The sequence below is a fragment of the Peromyscus leucopus genome, chromosome 5, assembly GCF_004664715.2.
Source record: "Peromyscus leucopus breed LL Stock chromosome 5, UCI_PerLeu_2.1, whole genome shotgun sequence".
Classification (NCBI taxonomy): domain Eukaryota; kingdom Metazoa; phylum Chordata; class Mammalia; order Rodentia; family Cricetidae; genus Peromyscus; species Peromyscus leucopus.
The window spans coordinates 41,897,772-41,903,258 of NC_051067.1; the positions used below are offsets into that span (position 1 = coordinate 41,897,772).

Consider the following 5,487-nt stretch of genomic DNA (forward strand, 5'->3'; position numbering starts at 1 on the left):
CCCATTTTACAGATAGGGAAACTAAGGACTTACACAATTACCTGGTCAATTGGTCATAGAACTAGGCCCCACCTAGTCCTGACGTCAGAGCTCATCCCCTCACTCTTCACTTATGTTTATCGGCTAATTTCCTTATTTAAGAACAGGTTCCCTGTAAAAAGCCAGTACTTGAGAGCTGGCTCCTTGCTTTTCCCTTTTTTTTTTTTTAAACCGGAAGTAGCATAACCACTGTTGTCACACAGTCTTTGTAAAGGTCACGAGAATGATGAAATGGTGATCCACACTCGTATTTGTAGCAACTTAAGTCATTGTAGGCTTTTATCTTTGACGATTATTTTTATTAGTTTTTGTCACAGGGACTTGGAGAGAAGGCATTTCTGGGCCCGTGTTTTAGTTCTGTTCTGATGTCCTCCTCCATGAGCCTTCCTCCGCAACCCTGTCACCTCCTGGAGCTACGAAGTGACTTGATAGCAAGCCAAGAGGGCGGTGCGGGTGCTCTGAGTAACGCCTGAAGGCAGTGGCGACTAGGGGTCGAAGGTGAGTGAGATTCGGGCATCTCAGGGATGCGGGCATCTCAGGGAAAGAAAGAAAGCTCCTGGAGACTGCAGCGTCCTGAACTGTAGAGTTGCGAGGGCCTTAGCGTACATCCTTAGGAAACCTGTGCCTTACCCCTGGAGGAAAGAAGTGACTCTCAGCCCATCACAGCGGCCTCTGCACTGCTCCGAGTTGCTTAAGACAGTGTGACTACTAATTTAAATATGTTCAAGGGACTTGAAGGGGTTTTCATATTAGTGTAAGGAGTCTCGTTCTCTGTCAGGTCTCTTTGACACTTTACATAACTTTCCTGACAAATGACACCCAAAAGCTACAGCTGGTAATGAAGGATGATGAATCTGAATTCTCACTGAGCATGTAAATAGAATAAGAAGGACCACCCAGCCTAGTAAACAGAACATCGCCAGTAAGTGAAGCCCGGATCTCGTTTTCATTCCTCATTCTAGTAAAAATGACTCTGAATACTATTTTAGTGACTCCTTTGTTTTTCTTTAAGGTTACATAAATATAAACAACATGTTTTTCAAAAGGCAATTTTCCCTGAAATTTTCAGTGGTTTGCTTAATATCGGCATCACATTTCCGATTTCACCCATGTTGATGTGTCAGGGATTTGTTTTTGTTCTTTGAGTGCACACACAGTTTCTATGACTAGAGAGTGTTTGATTTCTCCCAGAGGAGGCTTCTGTGTCTAGTTTCTTGTTGTTGGGAGGTGGATGACTCCTTTGTCTACCTCCTAGAGCACAGAAACTACAGTGTTTCTCCCATGTGTACACAAGAGCGGAGATTCTGTCTTGAGATCATGAAAACCATACACACTTTGGTTTCATTAGGCAGTGCCAGCTTTTTTCCAGAACTGTTCTGTCAATTTACTTCTCACCAGTAGACAGAAATGCCTGTTGTTTTGCGTACTTGCTGACACTTGAGTAGTCGCATTGTGTGAAGTTTCCGTTCTCTGGGGTTTTTCACTATTCCCTTCTTCAGTGCCCACGATGTAACATAGTGTTGACTAACAGTGTTTGTTTTTGTGTCATACAACATCATTTAACTCTGGAGAGAGAAATACCCTGGACGCATAATATGGAAGGGTAGCATAGGGACGCTAAGGGCGGAAGGCACTTTGAATTTCTCATCCTTTGGGACTTGGAATATGATTGCGGTTTCTGTGAATACTTGGAAACAACTTCTGGGTCATTTTCTTGACCTTTGGGTCCTCCTGGTAAGTGTGGTCCCAGCTTGGTGGTTCAGCTACCAGATATTTTCTTATCAGTGCAGTGGTTGTGATACTTGTTGGTTTTACGATGATGAGTGACCATTTTGTGTTGTCATATTTTGTGGAACTTAAGATCGCCACTGCATGACAACGCTGGAGAGAGGCCAGGTCTTGTGGTGATACTTCACTGTGTCTCTCCACCTGGGGAGAGACAAGGAGTGAGCTGAGCTGGTGACTGGGAGCAGAGAACTACTCTTGAGAGAAAAGGACTTCTCAGCTGTCTGTCCTGACTAATCTGTTGGTTAGTGCTGAAGGCTACTGCATTATCTCAGAAGCCACATTTCCCCCTGGGTTTGAACTTTGGCCATTGCTGAGATCAAATTTTTTTTTTCAGAAGAGAAGATGACTGAGATGGCGGTGGCCAAGGCTGGCACTCTTGGCACCTCTGTGCTGGAAGTCAACCTCTCCCCTCCCTCCTTCCACCCACCCTCATGGGGAGAGCTTCCCTGGGAGCTACTGCTGAACGGGTGCTGGTGCAGCTGATTTGGGGTTGACTAGCACTGACCAGAGGGAGCTTGGGGACCAGCCGATCCTGGGAGTTCTGCATCCCCTCCCTTTGTTCTGGTTTCAGCCACACTTGAGTGGAATCTCCTGTAGCAAGCAGCAATTGACCGGCACTCATCAACTCCTTTTCATCGCCAGCACCCCTTGGAAAGACTCTCCACCCTATTAAGTTCCCAGCCTTTGGTTACCCTAAGAATTTGGACATAAAATGGAAATGTGGCCTGTCATTAGAGGTGACTTCTCGGACTCCTGTTGGAGCAGACAGAACGATTTGATGGCTTCCCTGTTCTGTGTAGCCTCAGAGTGAAACCTGTGATGGCAAAGAGCTTTTGTTGATGAAAGCTAAAATAAATCGCACCCCCAGGCCTTACCTTTCTGATTAGGATGGCCACTGCTGTCAAATATAAAGATGTTTGAACACTGTCTACAGATAATCTTCAATGTGTTATAAGTGACTTGACACGGAGTTCATAAAACACCCTGAGGGTTGTAAGGGGCTGGTTCTGACCCACCATCAGCAGGATTCACCTCCTGTTATTTTTCCATCGAAGGTGCTAGAAAAGCAAATGTCCCAAGCTGTCAAGGCATCTCTGAAGCAGAGTGTGAACACAAATGCTCTCTGTGTGTCTCCTTTCTTCCTCCAGCCAAACCTGCCTGGAGATAAGATAGCTTGATTTAAGATAGCTTGAGCTAAGGAAACGGTAGGAGGCACGAAATTTGGTGTGACTTGGATTGTTTTATTTTAACTACTAAAGATGATTATTGTGAAAAATATTAAGCCAGAGTTAAATTGTGCCTTATAGAACCTATAACTTATTTTTTCTTAGAGGTTTTTAAAAGAAAGAAGAAAGTAAGTCTCATTCTCTGATTGGATTAATTAATGTTTAGGTTGAGGTTTTCTGAATTGACACTGCTCAGGAAAGCCATGATTTCAGAATACTTATGTCAACATTCTGGCTTGTTATGTAAACCAAGAACTGATTTGGTCTTATATTTAATATTACATTTGACAGACTATGTAGTAGACATGGCACCTTGTGAGAGGTACTTATGTCTGACGTTTTGTCTTGTATTAATAAAGGAATGATTGAAAATTTCAGTTCTGAAGGGAAGAGGAGTTGAACATTTTCCTTTGCTGTGACGGAAGGATATGAGATGGGCTTGGACAGATGCTGTCTGACCTTCCGGGTCAGGGATTTGCTTGGGTTTGGAATTGAGGGCAGGATTCCTGGGGAGATGCTGCATTTCTCAGGACAGAGTTGGGGAGGCTCTTTTCTTGCTGCCAGTCTCCTTTCTAACGAGTAATTTTCCATGGAAACTGTCCTTTATTTTATTTTATTTTATTTTATTTTATTTTATTTTATTTTATTTTATTTTATTTTATTCCTAGTTACTTGTAATTATTTCTGGAATTCTCAGGACCTGGAGGTGTGTCTTCTGTTACTGTTTTCACTATAGGGTGGTTAGAGTCTTTAGTATCAGGAATTCTGAGACTTAAGTTCATGACAAACCTTCTTATCTTCCAGATATAAGGCATGCCCTTCAGGAGATTTTTTTTTCCCTAAAGTTTAATTCTCCCCCATTGTACACTAAGGAATACAGGAATAAAAGGGGAGAAAAGACAGAAGAGGTAACTTTTTTTCCCTTTTTTTATTTTGGTCTGGATATAAATTTTCTAAGTAGTTAAGGGCAGAAACGGAGAGAAGAGAGCAAGTTCCATGTAGTAACTTAGCCGGGGTGTGCCGTTAAACCGGGATGGGTGCTGGAGAGGAGATGTGGGCCCTACAGCAGTGGGTGTATTTTAACAGGGGTGCGATTTCAAAGTCCTTGGAGTTTCTACTTTTGTGGATAGGGCAGAGGACAGTTTTAAGAGTCCCCATGAGAATGAGTGGTTGCTTTGGTGAAAATCAGTGGGCATATAGCTGGACTGTGTTGGCGTCGTATGGAGAGGGAAGGAAAGAATGTAAAAAGGGACCTCCTCGTTCTGACATGAGAACCAGAGGTCCTCAGATTGGGCTGAAAGACTGAGTCAGTTATGCTGACAGCAGTCTCAAAGTCGTGTGCCAACACAACAGGATTCTAGGTTCTACAGAATCCGCTGCAGGTCTGTGGGACCAGGGTAGCAGTCTTTCAGATGGTCTAGGCTATCACCATTTCAACACAAGTCTCTGTGCCAAAGAAGCAAAAAGCACTGGGTGCTGGGACTGATGGTCCTTCTACTCACGTGTCTCTGACTACAGTAAGTCATATGTGCACTTCTGTCCCAGCCTATCAAGTATAATCCCCTTGTGTGCCCAGAAAATGAGAAACAGAAAAGTTGGTGTAGAGGTTGACCACAAACCCCATTTTTAATGTGAGAGGCTCTGAAAGAGAAACTGGTAATAAGAGCTTTATTTGAGAAACTTCTGAGCTACCTAAGTAACTGTGTTCAGTGGACAGTTGGATATTTGAGAGAGAGAGGGAGAACAAGGAACTGGAGGAAGTGGGGGAGAGAAGCAAGTAGGTAGGCTCAGACTTTTCCTGTACATTTAAAACAAATATGTGAGTTACATTGTCTAGCGAGAGTCTAGAAAAAGGTAGAGTCTTCAAAATGAGTTCTGTATTAGTTAAGCTGGGCTTAGCTCTTGGTGGGTCTCACTGATGTTTACATGGTCTCACTGCTTACCCATGTGCTCTGGGACAATGTGAGGCCACAAAGTAACATAACTGCTCCATCTGGTCAGAAGTGTAGCCTGTTTTACTCCTGTTAGATCCTTGGTGTCTGAAAGAATACCTAGCAGGAGATAACAGTTTACAAATTACATGTTTTGATTCATCTCATACATTCATTTGAGATACTTTTATCAAAGAATAGTGAAGTGAGTCATTTCTCATTCAGTACCAACAAATACATATAGTCACATGCCTGTCATCAGAGCCAAGAAACTGGCTTTTTATCACTCTCTAAAGTTCCCCTGTTGGGGGCTAGAGAGAGGGCTCAACAATTGGCAACTCTGGCTGCTCTTTCCCAGCACCCACAGGGCAGCTCAGAACTGTCTGTAACTCCAGTTCCAGGTGATCCTACATCCTCACACAAACATACATTCAGGTAAAACACCAATGCATATAAAATTAAAATAAAAATAATAAAAATCTTGAAAAAAGTTTCCTTGTAAT

General features: G+C 43.0%; 1 long non-coding RNA gene across 2 annotated transcripts; it reads left to right on the forward strand.

The window, feature by feature from the left end:
* The first annotated feature begins 201 nt into the window (after window positions 1-201).
* LOC119088041 lies at window positions 202-3,443 on the forward strand. 2 transcript variants are annotated; one of them, XR_005091607.1, is made up of 2 exons: window positions 202-537; window positions 2,162-3,443. It is a non-coding gene; the product is annotated as an uncharacterized LOC119088041 (long non-coding RNA). The 2 variants fall into 2 exon arrangements; XR_005091608.1 differs by lacking the exon at window positions 202-537 and adding an exon at window positions 545-2,068.
* Window positions 3,444-5,487: the final 2,044 nt, after the last annotated feature.